The sequence below is a fragment of the Loxodonta africana genome, chromosome 16 (genome assembly GCF_030014295.1).
Source record: "Loxodonta africana isolate mLoxAfr1 chromosome 16, mLoxAfr1.hap2, whole genome shotgun sequence".
Lineage (NCBI taxonomy): Eukaryota > Metazoa > Chordata > Mammalia > Proboscidea > Elephantidae > Loxodonta > Loxodonta africana.
This window is the reverse complement of record NC_087357.1, coordinates 39,437,792-39,457,918: the sequence shown is the minus strand read 5'-3', so window position 1 is coordinate 39,457,918 and position 20,127 is coordinate 39,437,792. Positions and strand designations below refer to the sequence as shown.

The 20,127-nt window shown below is 38.2% G+C and overlaps 1 pseudogene; it reads left to right on the top strand.

The window, feature by feature from the left end:
* Window positions 1-9,395: 9,395 nt before the first annotated feature.
* On the top strand, window positions 9,396-13,851 carry LOC135227860 (cytochrome P450 2C42-like; annotated as a pseudogene).
* The last annotated feature ends 6,276 nt before the right edge of the window (window positions 13,852-20,127 follow it).

Below are 20,127 nucleotides of genomic sequence, written 5' to 3'. Positions count from 1 at the left end.
GTCCAACACTCATTTATGATAAAAACTCTCAGCAAAACAGGAACTGAAGGAAAATTCCTCAACATAATAAAGGGCATCTGTACAAAGCCAACAGCCAACATCACTCTAAATGGAGAGAACCTGAAAGCATTTCCCTTGAGAACGGGAACCAGACAAGGAGGCCCTTTATCACCGCTGTTATTCAACATTGTGCTAGAGGTCCTAGCCAGAGCAATTAGGCTAGACAAAGAAATAAAGGGCATCTGGATAGGCAAGGAGGAAGTAAAATTATCTCTATTTGCAGATGACATGATCTTATACACAGAAAACCCTAAGGAATCCTCCAGAAAACTACTGAAACTAATAGAAGAGTTTGGCAGAGTCTCAGGTTATAAGATAAACATACAAAAATCACTTGGATTCCTCTACATCAACAAAAAGAACATCGAAGAGGAAATAACCAAATGAATACCATTCACAGTAGCCCCCAAGAAGATAAAATACTTAGGAATAAATCTTACCAAGGATGTAAAAGGCCTATACAAAGAAAACTACAAAGTACTACTACAAGAAACTAAAAAGGACCTACTTAAGTGAAAAAACATACCTTGCTCATGGATAGGAAGACTTAACATAGTAAAAATGTCTATTCTACCAAAAGCCATCTATACATACAATGCACTTCCGATCCAAATTCCAATGTCATTTTTTAATGTGATGGAGAAACAAATCACCAACTTTATATGGAAGGGAAAGAAGCCCTGGATAAGAAAAGCGTTACTGAAAAAGAAGAACAAAGTGGGAGGCCTCACTCTACCTGATTTCAGAACCTATTATACAGCCACAGTAGTCAAAACAGCCTGGTACTGGTACAACAACAGGCACATAGACCAATGGAACAGAATTGAGAACCCAGATATAAATCCATCCACATATGAGCAGCTGATATTTGACAAAGGCCCAGTGTCAGTTAATTGGGAAAAAGATAGTCTTTTTCACAAATGGTGCTGGCATAACTGGATATCCATTTGCAAAAAAATGAAACAGGACCCACACCTCACACCATGCACAAAAACTAACCCCAAGTGGATCAAAGACCTAAACATAAAGACTAAAATGATAAAGATCATGGAAGAAAAAATAGGGACAACCTTAGGGAGCCCTAATACAAGGCATAAACAGAATACAAAACATTACCAAAAATGATGAAGAGAAACCCAGTAACTGGGAGCTCCTAAAAATCAAACACCTATGCTCATCTAAAGACTTCACCAAAAGAATAAAAAGACCACCTACAGACTGGGAAAGAATTTTCAGCTATGACATCTCCGACCAGCGCCTGATCTCTAAAATCTATATGATTCTGTCAAAACTCAACCACAAAAAGACAAACAACCCAATCAAGAAGTGGGCAAAGGATATGAACACGCACTTCACTAAAGAAGATATTCAGGCAGCTAACAGATACATGAGAAAATGCTCTCGATCATTAGCCATTAGAGAAATGCAAATTAAAACTACGATGAGATTCCATCTCACACCAACTAGGCTGGCATTAATCCAAAAAACACAAAATAATAAATGTTGGAGAGGCTGCGGAGAGATTGGAACTCTCATACACTGCTGGTGGGAATGTAAAATGGTACAACCACTTTGGAAATCTATCTGGCGTTATCTTAAATAGTTAGAAATAGAACTACCATGCAACCCAGAAATCCCACTCCTCTGAATATACGCTAGAGAAATAAGAGCCTTCACACGAACAGATATATGCACACCCATGTTTATTGCAGCTCTGTTTACAATAGCAAAAAGCTGGAAGCAACCAAGGTGTCCATCAATGGATGAATGGTTAAATAAATTGTGGTATATTCACAGAATGGAATACTATGCATCGATAAAGAACAGTGACGAATCTGTGAAACATTTCATAACATGGAGGAACCTGGAAGGCATTATGCTGAGTGAAATTAGTCAGAGGCAAAAGGACAAATATTGTATAAGACCACTATTATAAGATCTTGAGAAATAGTTTAAACTGAGAAGAACACATACTTTTGTGGTTATGAGGGAGGTAGGGAGGGAGGGTGGGAGAGGGTTATTTACTGATGAGTTAGTAGATAAGAACTACTTTAGGTGAAGGGAAGGACAACACTCAATACACGGAAGGTCAGCTCAGTTGGACTGGACCAAAAGCAAAGAAGTTTCTGGGATAAACTGAATGCTTCAAAGGTCAGCGGAGCAAGGGCAGGGGTTTGGGGACTATGGCTTAAGGGGACTTCTAAGTCAATTGGCAAAATAATTCTATTATGAAAACATTCTGCATCCCACTTTGAAATGTGGCACCTGGGGTCTTCAATGCTAACAAACGGCCATCTAAGATGCGTCAATTGGTCTCAACCCACCTGGAGCAAAGGAGAATGAAGAACACCAAGGTCACATGATAACTATGAGCCCAAGAGACAGAAAGGGCCACATGAACCGGTGACTTACATCATCCTGAGACCAGAAGAACTAGATGGTGCCCGGCCACAACCAATGACTGCCCTGACAGGGAGCACAACAGAGAACCCCTGAGGGAGCAGGAGATCAGTGGGATGCAGGCCCCAAATTCTCACAAAAAGACCATATGTAATGGTCTGACTGAGACTAGAGGCATCCCAGCGGTCATGGTCCCCAAACCTTCTGTTCGCCCAGGACAGGAACCATTCCCGAAGACAACTCATCTGACATGGAAGAGACTGGACAGTGGGTAGGAGAGAGATGCTGATGAAGAGTGAACTACTTGTATCAGATGGACACTTGAGACTGTGTTGGCATCTCCTGTCTGGAGGGGGGATGGGAGGGTAGAGAGGGTTGGAAGCTGGCAAAATTGTCACAAAAGGAGAGACTGGAAGGGCTGACTCATTAGGGGGAGAGCAAGTGGGAGTATGGAGTAAGGTGTATATAAACTTATATATGACAGACTGACTTGATTTGTAAACGTTCACTTGAAGCTCAATAAAAATTAAAAAAAAAAAAGACCAGACTTAATGGTCTGACTGAGACTAGAGGAATCCCGGCAGTCATGGTCCCCAAACCTTCTGTTGGCCCAGGACAGGAACCATTCCCGAAGACAACTCATCACACATGGAAGGGACTGGACAGTGGGTAGGAGAGAGATGCTGATGAAGAGTGAGCTACTTGTATCAGGTAGACACTTGAGGCTGTGTTGGCATCTCCTGTCTGGAGGGGGATGGGAGGGTAGAGAGAGTTGGAAGCTGGCAAAATCGTCACAAAAGGAGAGACTGGAAGGGCTGACTCATTAGGGGGAGAGTAAGTGGGAGCATGGAGTAAGGTATATATAAACTTATATGTGACAGACTGACTTGATTTGTAAACGTTCACTTGAAGCTCTATAAAAATTATTAAAAAAAAAAACAATAAAGAGGGACTAAGAAATGTAGTCACAGATCTTCCATATAGAGAAGAAGACAGGGTGATACAAAGAAATAAAAGTTAGGTTTAAATTTAGAAAAATGGAGGTAAATAATAAGGTAACCCCAAAGGAGACAAAATATCCTACACATCAAAATAAAATACAAGAAAAAGATAGAGACTCAGCAGAAACAAAATCAACACCAATGAACTTGAGGAAAGGAAAATATATAAAGATAACCTACTCAGCACCTAAAATTAAGTGGGAAAAAGAAACTGTCAACAACACACAAAAAAAGACATCAAAATGATAGCACTAAATTCATACCTATCCATAATTACACTGAATGTAAATGGACTAAATGCACCATTAAATAGACAGAGAGTGGCAGAATGTATTAGAACACATGATCCAACTATATGCTCCCTATAAGAGGCACACCTTAGACTTAGAAGCACAAACTGGAACTCAAAGGATGGAAAAAAATATATCAAGCAAGCAATCAAAAAAGATCAGAGTGACAATATTAATTTTTAACAAAATAGACTTTAAAGTTAAATCCATCATAAAGAATAAGGAAGGACACTATATAATGATCAAAGGTACAATATACCAACAAGATATAACCATTTAAAATTTTTATGCTCCCAACGACAGGGCTGCAAGATACATAAAACAAACTATCAGCATTGAAAAGTGAGATAGACAGCTCCACAATAATAGTAGGAGACTTTAACACACCACCTTCGATGAAGGACAGGACATTCAGAAAGAAGCTCAATAAAGACACAGAAGATCTAAATGCAACAATAAACGAACTTAACCTCATAGACATCTACAGAACACTCCACCAAACGGTAGCCAAGTATACTTCGTTTTCTAGTGCACGTGGAACATTGTGTAGAATAGACCACATATTAGGTCATAAAGCAAGCCTTAGCAGAATCCAGAGCATCAAAATATTACAAAGCATCTTCCCTAACCATAAGGCCATAAAAGTAGAAATCAATAACAGAAAAAGCAGGCAAAAGAAATCAAACGCTTGGAAACTGAACAATAAAAAGAAAAAAAAACATCCTTAATGTCTTCTATAATCCAGTCTTTTTTTTCCTTTGAACAATACCCTACTCAAAAAAAGACTGGATTATAGAAGACAGTAAGGATGGAATAAAGAATTTCATAGAATCCAATGAGAAGGAAAACACTTCCTATCAGAACCTTTGGGACACAGCAAAAGAAGTGCTTAGAGGTAACTTAATATCAATAAAAGCACACATATAAAAAGAAAAGAAGAAAGGGCCAAAAATCAAAGAATCATCCCTACAACTTGAACAAATAGAAAGACTGCAACAAAAGAAAGCTTCAGGCACCAGTAGAAAACAAATAAGAAAAATTGGACCAGAACTAAATGAAATAGAAAACAGAAACACAGTTGAAAGAATTAACAAGACCAAAAGCTGGTTCTTTGAAAAAATCAACAAAATTGATAAACCATTTGCCAAAACAACAAAAGAAAAACAGGAGAGGAAGCAAATAACCTGAATAAGAAATGAGATGGGCGATATTACAACAGACCCAACTGCAATTAAAAGAATCATACCGGATTACTATGAAAAGTTGTACTCTAACAAATTTGAAAACCTAGAAGAAATGGATGAATTCCTAGAAACATGCTACCTACCTGAAGTAACACAAACAGAGGTAGAACAACTAAATAGACTCTTAACAAAAGAAGAGATTGGAAAGGTAATCAATAAACTTCCAACAAAAAAAAGCCCTGGCCCAGATGGCTTCACTGCAGAGTTTTACCAAACTTTCAGAGAAGAGTTAACACCACTACTACTAAAGGTATTTCAGAGCATAGAAAAGGATGGAATACTACCAAACTCATTCTATGAAGCAAGCATATCCCTGATAGCAAAACCAGGTAAAGACATCATAAAAAAAGAAAATTACAGACCTATATCCCTCATGAACCTAGATGTAAAAATCCTCAACAAAATTTAGCTCATAGGATTCAACAACATATCAAAAAAATAATTCACCATGACCAAGTGGGATTTATACCAGGTATGCGGGGATGGTTCAACATTAGAAAAACAATTCATGTAATCCTTCGTGGAAATAAAGCAAAAGAGAAGAATCACATGATTTTATCAATTGATGCAGAAAAGGCATTTGACAAAGTTCCACACCTATTCATGATAAAAACTCTCAGCAACACAGGAATAGAAGGGAAATTCCTCAACATAATAAAGGGCATTTATACAAAGCCAATAGCAACATCACCCTAAATGGAGAGAGCCTGAAAGCATTCCCCTTGAGATCGGGAACCAGACAAGAATGCCTTTTATCACCACTCTTATTCAACATTGTGTTGGAGGTCCTAACCAGAGCAATTAGGCAAAATGAAGAAATAAAGGGCAACTAGATTGGCAAGGAAGAAGTAAAATTATCTCCATTTGTAGATGACATGACCTTATACACAGAAAACCCTAAAGAATCCTCAAGAAAACTACTGAAACTCATAGAAGAGTTCAGCAGAGTATCGGGATACATGATAAACATACAAAAATCAGTTGGATTCGTCTACACCAACGAAAAGAACATCGAAGAGGAAACCACCAAATCAATACCATATACAGTAGCCCCCAAGAAGATAAAGTACTTAGGAATAAATCTTACCAGTGATGTAAAAGACTGATACAAAGAAAACTACAAAATACTTCTGCAAGAAACCAAAAGAGACCTACGTTAAGTGGAAAAACTTATCTTGCTCATGGATAGGAAGAATAACATTATAAAAATGTCTATTCTACCAAAATTGATCTATAGATTTAATGCAATTCTGATCCAAATTCCAATGATATTTTTTAATGAGATGGAGAAACAAACCACCAACTTCATATGGAAATGAAAGAGGCCCCAGATAGGTAAATCATTACTGAAAAAGAAGAACAAAGTGGGAGGCCTTATTCTACCTGATTTTAGAACCTATTATACTGTCACAGTAGTCAAAACAGCCTGGTACTGGTACAACAACAGATAGACCAAAGGAACAGAATTGAGAATCCAGACATAAATGCCTTCACATATGAGCAGTTGATATTTGACAAAGGCCCCAAATCAGTTAAATGGGGGAAAAGACAGTCTTTCCAACCAAAAGTACTGGCATAACTGAATATCCATCTGCAAAAACATGAAACAAGACCCATACCTCACGCCATGCACAAAAACTAGCTCAGAATGGATCAAAGACCTAAATGTGAAACCCAAAACGATAAAGATCATGGAAGAAAAAATAAGAATGACACTAGGAACCCTAATACATGCATAAACTGTATACAAAATATTACTAAAATGCAGAAGAAAACTAGATAACTGGGAGCTCCTAAAAATCAAACACCTATGCTCATTTAAAGACTTCATCAAAAGAATAAAAAGATTACCTACAGACTGGGAAAAAGTTTCTAGCTTTATTTCCAACCAGCGCCTTATCTCTAAAATCCACACGATACTGCAAAAACTCAACTACGAAAAGACAAATAACCCAATTGAAAAAATGGGGAAAATATATGAACAGGCACTTCACTAAAGAAGACATTCAGGTAGCTAACAGATACATGAGGAAATGCTCACGATCATTAGCCATTAGAGAAATGCAGATCAAAACTACAATGAGGTTCCATCTCACTCCAACAAGGCTGGCATTAATCCAAAAAACACAAAATAATAAATGTTGGAGAGGCTGTGGAGATATTGCAACACTTATACACTGCTGGTGGGAATGTCAAATGGTACAACCACTTTGGAAATCAATTTGGCACTTCCTTAAAAAGCTAGAAATAGAATCCAGCAATCACACTCCTTGGAATATATCCTAGAGAAATAAAGGCCTTTACACGAACAGATATATGCACATCCATGTTCGTTGTAGCACTGTTTACAGTAGCAAAAATTTGGAAGCAACCAAGGTGCCCATCAGCAGATGAATGGATAAATAAATTATGGTATATTCACACAGTGGAATAGTATGCATAGATAAAGAACAGTGATGAACCTGTGAAACATTTCATAACATGGAGGAATCTGGAAGGCATTACACTGAGTGAAATTAGTCAGCAGCAAAAAGGACAAATGTTGTATAAGACCACTATGATAAGAACTCGAGAAATTGTTTAAACTAAAAGAAAATATTCTTTGATGGTTATGGGGGGGGGGAGGGAGGGAGGTTGGGAGAGGGGTTTTCTCTAATTAGATAGATAAGAACTACTTCAGGTGAGGGGAAAGACAACACACAATACAGGAGAGCTCAGCGCAACCGGACTAAACCAAAAGCAAAGAAGTTCCTGGAATAAACTGAATGCTTCAAAGGCCAGCGTAACAGGGGCAGGGTTTTGGGGACCATGGTTTCAGGGGACATCTAAGTCAATTGGCATAATAAAATCTATTAAGAAAACATTCTGCATCCCACTTTGAAGAGTGGCGTCTGGGGTCTTAAACGCTAGCAAGTGGCTATCTAAGATGCATCAATTGATCTCAACCCACCTGGACCAAAGGAGAATGAAGAACACCAAGAACACAAGGCAATGACTAGCCCAAGAGACAGAAAGGGCCGTATAAACCAGAGACTACATCACCCTGATACCAGAAGAACTAGATGGTGCCCGGCTACAACCGATGACTGCTCTGACAGGGAACACAACAGAGAACCCCTGAGGGAGCAGGAGAGCTGTGGGATGCAGACCCCAAACTCTCATAAAAAGACCAGACTTAATAGTCTGGCTGAGACTCGAATGACCCTGGTGGTCTGGGTCCCCAGACCTTCTGTTTGCCCAGGACAGGAACCATTCCTAAAGCCAACTCTTCAGACAGGGGTTGGACTGGACAATGAGATGGAGAGGGATGCTGGTGAGGAGTGAGCTTCTTGGATCAGGTGGACACTTGAGACTATGCTGGCGTCTTCTGTCTGGAGGGGAGATGAGAGGGTAGAGGTGGTTAGAAGCTGGCGAAACCGACACGAAAAGAGAGAGTAGAGGGACGGAGTAGGCTGTGTCATTGGGGGAGAGCAATTGGGAGTATGTAGCAAGGTGTATATGAGTTTTTGTGTGAGAGACTGACTTGATTAGTAAACTTACACTTAAAGCACTTTAAAAATTAAAAAAAAAAAAAATGCCAGAAATTCGGTTTTCAAGTTAAAGAACAAGTGGCAGCTAGAGCAGGACATGTCTTTATGGCCCTCTCCACCTCTTCTCCCAGAGCCCAGTCAAGTCTGCAGGAGGTCATGCTCTATTCTGAAAACGATCTCCCAAGTAGTTTCGCATATTCATGTGGATTCTATTATAAATTGAATTGTGTACCCCAAAACTGTGTGTCAACTTGGCCAGGCCATGATTCCCAGTATTGTTTGATTGTCCACCATTTTGTCACCTGATGTCATTTTCCTATGTGTTATAAATCCTACCTCTCTGACGTTAATGAGACAGGATTAGAGTCAGTTATGTTGAAGAGGCAGGACTCAATCTACAAGATTAGGTTGTATCTTGAGCCAGTCTCTTTTGAGATATAAAAGAGAGAAGCGAGCAGAGAGACAGGGGGCCCTCCTACTACCAAGAATGAAGAACCAGGAGGGGAGTGTGGCCTTTGGGCCCAGGGTCCCTGGCCTGAGAAGCTCCTAGAGCAGGGGAAGATTGATGACAAAGACCTTCCCCCAGAGCTTTATTTTACACAGATGAAAACGGATGCTATGAATATAGAGCTCCGTTCAAGCCCAGTGGCTCCCTGCACAGTGGTTTTTCCTCTAAAGCCCAAAGCCCAGTTTTCGTAAAGTACTTTAGTGATTGCCCCAAAAGCATGACCACAGCACTCAATGGAGAGCCAAGGTCCTTGCTGAAAGGCTTCCATTACCAACAAGGCTTGTCCTCCATTCAATGCTTAATGACCTACGCATCAAATAACTTGGCAGAAATGTTCTAACTTGGCATGTCTATGAGTGGGAATGTTTAGGGCCACAGATGTTACTAAGGTAATGTTGCTTATGCTTCAGTTGGGATCCTAGATGACAAAATGATTGGGGTTTACAGGGTGTAAGCCATAAACAATCATCACATTTTTACCCTGTGCTTAGCTGGCATGTTCTGCCCTCTTCCTGGATGATAATTGTGTGATCTTAGAGAACTCACTTAGCTGCTCTGGAGCACAGGTAATGTATCAAAGGGTGTCAAGTTTGGTTTCATGATATCTTCAAGCCCCTCCCAGTTTTAAAACCCTGATTCTTTGTTTGAGTAAGCCTGAAAGAAGTAGAGGTAGCCCTGACTAGCTTTGTGTCCTATGTCAATCAGGTTGCTCAGACTTCTTTAACCTACTAGGTCCTCACCTACAAAATGTGAATTATAGTAATTCATGCTGTTTGTACTTCAAGGTTGTAGAAAAGAACTGATATAAAAAATGGGAGGATTGATATAAAGTTGCTTTCATACTATAGAAATAATGTGAGTGTCAGAAATGATTATCATCTATGATAATCTGGTCAGCTTTCGCCATCAAATAATTCTATAAGCATAGAACATTACTTTGTATGTATGTACAGTAAGGAATTAGCCCTCCAAATGGAGACCATTTTCTATTCATCTTTATAGCTCCAGTTTTAACCAGGGCTTAGCATGTCACATGTATATCTTCATTAAATATTTTTATTTAACAAATCACTTTTTTTCTCTTATAGGTCTGCAATACATTCCCCATGCTGATTGCCTATTTCCCAGGGAGTCATAGCAAATTCCTTAATAATACTGTTTATGTATGAAGTTATATTTTGGAGAAAGTGAAAGAACACGAAGAATCCTTGGACTTTAAGAATCCTCGGGACTTCATTGATTGTTTCCTGATCAAAATGAAGCAGGTAAGATGTAGAGGCCACTCAGTTATTTGTTTGCTTGTACATTTTGTGGTTCACTGAGTAGTACTTACTACAGGTGTTTAAATGGTTGAATCCAGTAGATGCTCCTTGGAAACCCTATGGAGCAGTTCTACTCTGTCCTATAGGGTCGCTATGAGTCGGAATTGACTCTAAGGCAATGGGTTTTTTTGGTTAAGGAGACGATTAGATTTGTCTAGTATGTACAACCGTTGTTATGGGTAAGTCAGTCTTAATGGGTTTAATTGCATAGTGGTTAGACATGCCACAGGTCACCAGGAGATTATAAGAAGCTCATTAAAATAATGCTGGCCTAGTGTACTGGTTAGGAAAAGAGTTTTTCTTTAGGTATATTAATGACTCCCTTCAGTCAATGTTTCAAACTGCCCTTTTTAAATTCTCTGTTCAGTGTCTCATCATCCTCTAGTCCTAAATAAGTCTTACTTGTTCTTGTCAGGTCCTTTTCCTCTTCCAGCTTCCAATTCATAAGAGCTCCATTCAGTCAGTCCCTTAGTCTCAGCATCTTCATTATCCCCACTCTCTCCTTCATCCTTTATGGATAGTTAACGACCTAACTCTCTGTCTTCATGGTTGTTGTGCCTCTTTAATTTTTATATTTCTAGCCATTTCTGCAGTTGTTCATTAGAGAAAGTTGCCTATGGCATCCCATCTGGAGTACAATAGTGCTGTCCATCTTATCTCTGGGAATCAATTTTCTTTCCCTATAATTCATTCGATGCTGTACTGCCATATAAGCTTTCACATAATTTAAACTTCCCAATGAGTTTTCAAGCAATACTGAGTTCATATAAATACTTTAACAGAAGAAGAGAATTACAAACTCTTGATTCAGGCTTATATCTTTCATGATATGGCCCCAATTTACTCATGTCTACCAACTATGATTGTGTTTTGTCTTCAAATAAAAAAAAAAAGAAAAAACTAAACCCGTTGCCTTCGAGTTGATTCCGATTCACAGTGACCCTATAGGAGAGGGTAGAACTGCCCCATAGTTTCCAAGTAGTGCCTGGTGGATTTGAACTGCTGACCTGTTGGTTAGCAGCTATAGCACTTAACCACTATGCCACCAGAGTTTCCTCAAATAAAAGAAAACCCAATTAACAATGGCTTAAACACATAGTGGATTTATCTCACAAGGAATCTCATTTTTGGCAGTCCAAGCAAGCACAATAGCCCTGAAGCATCAAGGAGTCAATTGTCTTCCATTTTCTTTCACCAAACTTAGTATGTAGGCCTTTATCATCATGCTTAAATCCTCATCTCCTGAGATGATGACTGCCAACTTTCACCTTCACGTCTGGGTTTGAAGTCAGAAGTAGGACAGAGAAGAAGTGGTACCACCAGGCTTTGGCTTACATCTCATAGGAAAGAACTATGTTGTATGGCCCACATAACTGCAAAAGAGGCTGGGAAATGAATTTTTTTGTCAAGTACAAGTATGATAAAAGGTTAGAAAATTAAGATTGGGCCAACTCATCAACAATTTCCACAATACCGTACACTAGTTTGTTTTATACAACTACATTTTCCAGTTTCTAAGTTTGCTTAGCTTTAGAACAACTGAGTTTTTTGGATGCATTGTAATTAAATATGCTGGTGAACTAATTTGTCAACATTGTGTCAAATCATTCCTAGGAAAAGCACAATCAACAGCCTGAATTTATTACTAAAAATTTGTTAGCCAAGGTATCTGATCTGCTTGGAGCTGGGACAGAGACAACAAGCATCACCCTGAGATATGGACTTCTGCTTCTGCTAAAGCACCCAGAGGTCACAGGTACAACCACAGATGGTGGGCGGGGTGAAATTCAGAAAAGAAGTTGGCAAGACACAGCTAGTGTTTTCCATTGTTTCTCTTAGAGAAACCTCATTATTTAAACTTTTATGCCACCGGGTGAAATTTGTCCAAATTTGATGAAGGAATAAAAATGAGACAACTTTGCACAATAGAGGTGTGTCTTAGTTATGTAGTCCTGCCATAACAAGAATAATACAAGTGGATGGCTTTAACAAACAGAAATTAAGTGTTCTGGAATTCCCGTTCTTCACAATGATATCCATAATTTGTTATGATCTACACAGTCAAATGCCTTTGCATAGTCAATAAGACTCAGGTAAACATCTTTCTGATATTCCCTGTTCTCAGCCAAGATCAATGTGATATCAACAATGATATTCCTCATTCCACATCCTTTTAGAATCCATACCTGGTAGTTATTAGATGTTGTCTAAAAATGAGCAAATCTGGAAATGGAAATGGAACTAGAGGCATTAATTAGAAATATGAACATAAATTTCAGAAGTAACTGCCAGAATGATTCAAAGTGGCTGCCTTTGGGAATGGGGATGAGAAACAATACTACTGCAAATTGCACAGACTCAAATACACACACACACATGAATCTTTTAATAAAATTTAATATTTAATACCATAGGGTCACTATGAGTTGGAATCGACTCGATGGCACTGGGTAATGGGTTACCATATATTATTTTGATTTAAATTAAAATTTCATTCCTGTTTATCCTTCTGCAAGGACAGTAATTTCTTGAGTTAATTATGTGTTAATTGCCTATATTTTGAAGCATTTTATCATTTCTTTAAGTATTAGTTACTCTGTGTGACAATATATAGGTTTATACAGATTTTTTCTTAAGGCCAAGCTTTTAAGAGAGTTATATGTGTCTGTTATTGTTGCTTATTGCCATCGAGTTGCCTTGACTCATGGCAACTACTTGCACAACAGAACAAAATGTTGCCAGATCCTGCATCATCTTCACAATTGTTGGCATGCTTGAGCCCATTGTTCCAGCCACTGTGTATTTTCAGTAGTTTTCAACCTAGGGACCTCATGTTCCAGCATAATATTGGACAATTTGTTGTTGCAATCCATGGGGTTTCATTGGATACTTTTCAGAAATAGATCACCAAGCCTTTCCCCCTAGTGTATCTTAGTCTGGAAGCTCCGCAGAAAACCTGTCCACCATGGGTAACCCTGCTGGTATTTGAAATACTGGTGGCGTAGATTCCAGCATCACAGCAACACAAAAGCCACCACAGCACAACAAACTAACAGACAGATGGTGGTATATGTGTCTGCACTGTTGCAATTCTCTCTCTCTGTTTGTCTAGGTGTACTTCTGGGCATATAATGTATGTTTATGATGATATTAGTACAATTTCATAACACTTCATGTAATGCCGAATTGCTATGGCGAATGTGCCAATTTTCTCCTTTTTGTCAGTTCTTAGTATGTCTTCTCAGCTAAAGTCCAGGAAGAGATTGACTGTGTGGTTGGCTGACACCGGAGCCCCTGCATGCAGGACAGGGGCAGCAAGCCCTGCACGGATGCTGTGGTGCACGAGATCCGGAGATACATCGACCTCATCGCGATCCCCCTGGCCCATGAGGTGACCCGTGATATTGAATTCAGGAACTACCTCATCCCCAGGATAAGATTTCCTTTTCGTACACAGCACCTCAGTACTCTTGAAGTCCCTGTGTTCACAGTATGATTTCAATCCTCTACCAATACAAGATGAGAAAAGTGCAAAAACCACAAGTCTGGGCTGATGGATTTTGAGTTGTGTTGTGTCCAGTTTGGGGCTATAAAACTTTATTACAGGCCTTGATATCTGGCAGGGTAACTCTTACAAATTTGTTCTGCTTCTTTAAGATTGTTTAGGTTTCTCTTAGCTGTTCACATTTCCAAATAAATTTTAGTGGTAGTTTGTCCATTTCCCAAAACATGTATACATATATATGGTACTATTCCACACTGTATTGAGATTACATAAAATCTACAACAAATACATCATAATACCTTTCTAAAAAATCAAACAGTTCTGAACTTGGAAACACATAGGTCACCAGGGGTTTCAGATGAGAGACTGTGTACTTATAACTCCAAGAGGGCAAAAGTTCATATTTTATGGGCTGAAGCAGAAGAGCAGGGAGAGGCTAAATTTGTCCCCCTACGTATAATTGTGAGATGGTTGTTACAAACAACCTAGGGAAAGATGACTTACTTCCTCTGAGTTGCAACATGGGCATTTTCTTTTCAAGTACTCAGATTATGTTTCTTTCAGATTTTCAGATTCTTATTTCGCAGCCAGAAAAATGCATGATGGGAATCACAGTTGCATGTTTAGGGCAGAGGGTAGATGACAGTGTCACTTGAGTGGAAAGGGGATCTTATCCTCTCTGGCCTTTCTATGAATCAGGGACAGCTTTGCAGCTAAATGTGTCCTGAGAATGGAAGACTCAAGTAGGCATTCAGAAATGCAAGGCAACATGGTGCAACCATCGGGAGGAACTCAGTAGGAACTCTGGCTCTGCTACTCTTAGGTATAACTTGGGTAGATTTCTTAACCCTTGAAGCCTCGGTTTTTTTGTTTGTAAATTGTTGATAATACCTACTTTATTTACCTTAGTAAGATGTTGCAAGAATTAACCCAGGCAATGTATGCAAAATGCAAGCTATCCTATAAGATACTACTTTCAGCCATCAAACTGATGAAGACAAAGGCTGAAAATACATTGTCAACATATATATAAGGACATGTATAGATGAGTACTTGCCTGCACTGGTGACTGGATTATAAATTAGTACATCTATTTGGAAGACAATTTGACAGTATTTATTAAAGTATAAAATGTAATAACTTACAATGTTAAGAATTCAAATTCTTCATATCTACTCCACGTGCAAATAGAGGAATGTCTAAATAATTTTCATTACATCATTACTTGGAATACAGGAATACTAGTAAGTGTTCTTCAGAAATGAAACATTTCATTCACACTGTGCAGCATGAATAAGGCAGAAATATATGTGTTTGTAATATTCCAAGAAGCTGAACTTTATAAAGAAGAACAAGGTGTCAGGATTGGAGGAAGATTCCTTAACAAGCTGTGATATGCAGATGACACAACCTTGCTTACTGAAAGTGAACACTTGAAGCCCTTACTGATGAAGAACAAAGACTACACCCTTCAGTAAGTTTCACACCTCAACATAAAGAAAATGAAAATCCTCAGAGCTGGACTGAAAAACACTGTCATAATAAATGGAGAAAATATTGAGGCTGTCAAGGATTTCATTTTACTTGGAACCACTATCAACCCCCATGGGCGAAACACTTAAGAAATCAAACAATGTACTGCATTGGGCAAATCTGCTGCAAACAACTTCTTTAAAGTGTTGAAAACCAAAGATGTCACTTTGAGGTCTAAGGTGCACCTGACCCAAGCCGTGATATTCTCCATCACCTAATATGCATGCAAAAGCTGGACAATGATTCAGGAAGACTGAAGAAGAATTGGTGCCTTTGAAATATGGTGTTGGTGAAGAATACTGAATATACAATGGACTGCTAAAAGGATGTACAAATCTGCCTTGAAAGAAGTACACCCAGAGAGCTCTTTGGAGTCGAGGATGGCAAGACTTCGATTCATGTACTTTGGACATGTAATCAGAAGGGTCTAGCCCTTGGAGAGGGCTCGCCATTAATTTACGTAGTTTTTTCTCTTTGGGAGTTTAGAGCTACTACAGGAAAAGTCTGTTTTGTCCCGAGAGCCCTTTCAATCTGCATCAGGGGAAGGAAGAGCAGCTGAGGTGGAAACCTTCTGTTTATTCTTTAACATAAAGCATTTGCTTTTCAAATGACCAGGGTTTTCATAATAGTTGCAGAAACTAGTTTTAGTTCTGTTTGAGGGTTTAAAACTAGTTTTCTAAGCTTCTAATTTGTTAGTTTGAGCAGCTTGCTTTGTTTCTAAAGTCTAAGTAAGCTAAAGTAGTTAATTCCTTCTTGGAAGCTGCTTTCCGATCTAAATGATGTTTCTTGACTAATGCAGAAATTTCAGTCCTGAGGCCAGAAATAAACACTGCATTGCAATTCCTATCATTCTCTCATCTGATAGGTTCAACCCAGGGTGTTCTGAGAACTTGTGAAATAATGTTTGGTGCCTATCACCCCTTCCTTCCCTCCAATCTCTCCCATTTTTAATGGAAATATCTACCTTGTACCTGTTCTGTCATTGTACTTTGGAAGCAGATAACATGTATTCTAGATTTCACAGGTGATGAGGAATTTTTTTGAATTTTGGACTTGGAGGTCATTTAAGACTTTTATTCTGATAGGATGGCATGAATGTGTTTTACATGTGACAAGGGCATAAATTTCGGGGGTGAAAGGTTGAAATGTTATGGATTGAATTGTTATCCCCCCATAATGCATCTCAACTTGGCTAGACCACAATTTCCAGTATTGTGTGATTGACCACCATTATGTCATCTGATGTGATTTTCCATGGGACAATTGATGAGCAGAGGAAGAACAAGGGAAGGCTCCAGAGAGCGAAAGCCTTCCCCTGGAGCAGGCACCCTGAATTTGGTCTTCTAGCCTCCTGGCCTGTGAGAGAATAAATTTCTGTTTCTTAAAGCCATCCACTTATAGCATCTCTGTTGTAGCAGCACTAGATAACAAAGACACATGCACATACACGCCCATATCTTTATTTTCTTCCTTCTCTTATTCCATTTTCATATATTATAAGATTTATTAATCATAGTTAACTTTACATCCTAGTATTTAAAAAAGAAGATATCTTCTAGTGAAAAGGTTCGAACTCTAGTAGCACAAGGGTTAGGTTCTACAACGGTCGACAAAAAGGTCCAGCAGTTTGAATCCACCAATGGTACTGATTTGGTGATTTCCTCTTCAATGTTCTTTTTGTTGGTGTAGAGGAATCCAACTGATTTTTGTATGTCTATCTTGTATCCTGCTGCTCTGCTGACCTCCTCTATTAGTTTCAGTAGTTTTCTTGAGGGTCCTTTAGGGTTTTCTGTGTATAAGATCATGTCATCTGCAAATAGAGATACTTTTACTTCTTCCTTACCAATCTGGATGCCCTTTATTTCTTTATCTAGCCTAATTGCTCTGGCTAGGAACCTTCAGCACAGTGTTGGTCACTCTTGTGGTGATAAAAGGCATCCTTGTCTGGTTCCCGATCTCAAGGCGAATGCTTTCAGATTCTCTACATTTAGGATGATGTTGGCTGTCAGCTTTGTATAAATGCCCTTTATTATGTTGAGGAATTTTCCTTCTATTCCTATTTTGCTGAGAGTTTTTATCGTGAATAGGTGTCGAACTTTGTCAAGTGCCTTTTCTGCATCAATTGATAAAATCATGTGGTTCTTGTCTTTTGTTTCATGTATATGATGGATTACCTTAATTGTTTTTCTAATGTTGAACCATCCCTGCATACCTGGTATGAATCCCACTTGCTCATGGTGAATTATTTTTTTGATATGTTGTTGAATTCTATTGGTTAGAATTTTGTTGAGGATTTTTGCATCTAGGTTCATGAGGGATATAGGTCTGTAATTTTCTTTTCTTGTGGTGTCTTTACCTGGTTTTGGTATCAGGGATATACTGGCTTCATAGAATGAGTTTGGGAGTATTCCATCCTTTTCTATGCTCTGAAATACCTTAAGTAGTAGTGGTGTTAACTCTTCTCTGAAAGTTTGGTAAAACTCTGCAGTGAAGCCATCCAGGCCAGAACTTTTTTTGTTTGGAGTTTTTTTTATTATTATTATTGTCTTTTCAATCTCTTCTTTTGTTAAGGGTCTACTTAGTTGTTCTACTTTGTTTGTGTTAGTTTAGGTAGGTAGTATGTTTTTAGGAATCCATCCATTTCTTCTAGGTTTTCAAATTTGTTAGAGTACAATTTTTCATAGTAATCTGATGCAATTCTTTTAATTTCAGTTGGGTCTGTTGTAATATCACCTATCTCATTTCTTATTCAGGTTATTTGTTTCCTCTCCTGTTTTTCTTTTCACAGTTTGCCAATGATTTATCAATTTTGTTAAATTTTTCAAAGAACCAGCTTTTGGTCTTGTTAATTCTTTCAATTTTTTAATTTTTTTTTCTGTTTTCTATGTCATTGAATTCTGCTCTGATTTTTATTATTTGCTTTCTTCTGCTGCCTGAGGATTTCTTTTGTTGCTTCGTTCCTATTTGTTCAAGTTGTAGGCATAATTCTTTGATTTTGGCCCTTTCTTCTTTTTGTATGTGTACACTTAGTAATTTAAAGTGACCTCTGAGCACTGCTTTCACTATGTCCCAAAGGTTCTGATAGGAAGTGTTTTCATTCTCTTTGGAGTCTATGAATTTCTTTATCCCAACCTTAATATCTTCTGTAGCCCAGTTGTTTTTGAGCAGGGTATTGTTCAGTTTCCAAGTATTTGATTTCTTTTCACTGTATTTTCTGTTATTGATTTCTACTTTTATGGCCTTATAGTCAGAGAAGATGCTTTGTAAAATTCGATGTTTTGGATTCTCCTAAGGCTTGCTTTATGACTTAATATGTGGTCTATTCTAGAGAATGTTCCATGTGCACTAGAAAAGAAAGTACACTTGGCTGCTGTTGGGTGTTCTGTGTATGTCTATGAGGTCAAGCTGGTTGATTGTGTGGCATTTAGATCTTCCATGTCCTTACTGAGCTTCTTTCTGGATGTTCTGTCCTTCACCAAAAGTGGTGTGTTGAAGTCTCCTACTGTCATTGTGTAGCTGTCTATCTCACTTTTCAATACTGTTAGAGTTTGTTTTATGTATATTGCAGCCCTGTCATTGAGTGCATAAATGTTTAACAAGGTTATATCCTCCTGCTATATCATCCCTTGAATCATTATTTAGTGTCTTTCCTTGTCCTTTGTGGTGGATTTAACTTTAAAGTCTATTTTGTTGGAAATTAATACCGCCACCCTTGCTCTTTTTTGATTGTTGTTTGTTTAATATATTTTTTCCATCTTTTGAGTTTTAGTTTGTTTGTGTCTCTAAGTTTGAAGTGTGTCTCTTGTAGGCAGCATACAGATGGATCATGTTTTTTTATCAGTTCTGCCACTCACTGTCTCTTTATTGGTGCATTTAAGTCATTTATATTCAGTGTAATTATAGATAGATACGAGTTTAGTGCTGTCATTTTAACATCTTTTTTTGTGCATTGTTGACGGTTTCTTTTTCCCACTTAATTTTTTGTGCTGAGCAGTTTATCTTTATGTATTGTCTTTTCCTCTTATTTGTTGTTGTTGATTTTGTTTCTGCTGTGTCTCTATTTTTTTCTTGTATTTTATTTTGTCAGGTAGGATAGTCAGTCAACTTTTTTTTAGTTACCTTAATATTTATCCCTATTTTTCTAAGTTTAAACCTAAATTTTATTTCTTTATATCTCCTTGTCTTCCTCTCCATATGAAAGATCTATGACTACATTTCTTAGTCCCTTACTTTATTATTTTAATGTTGTCTTTTTTACACAATAACATCACTGTTTCCCTGTTTTGAGTGTTTTTTTATCTTGATTTATTTTTGTGATTTCCCTGTCTGAGTTGATATCTGATTGCTCTGTCCAGTGTTCTAGTCTTGGATAGATACCTGGTATTACTGATTTTCTTACCAGAGAACTCCCTTTAATATTTCTTGTAGTTTTGGTTTGGTTTATATGAATTCCCTAAAATTCTGCTTATCTGGAAATGTCCTTATTTCACCTTCATATGTGAGGGACAGTTTTCCTGGATATGTGATTCTTGGGTCACAACTGTTTTCCTTTAATGCTTTGTATAAGTCATCCCATTGCCTTCTTGCCTGCATGGTTTCTGCCGAGTAGTCCAAAGTCCAAGCTTATTCTTATTGACTGTTCTTTGTAGGTGACTTTACATTTATCCCTACCTGCTCTTAAGTTTGATTATAATATGTCTTGGTGACTTTCCTTAAAATCTACCTTATGTGGAG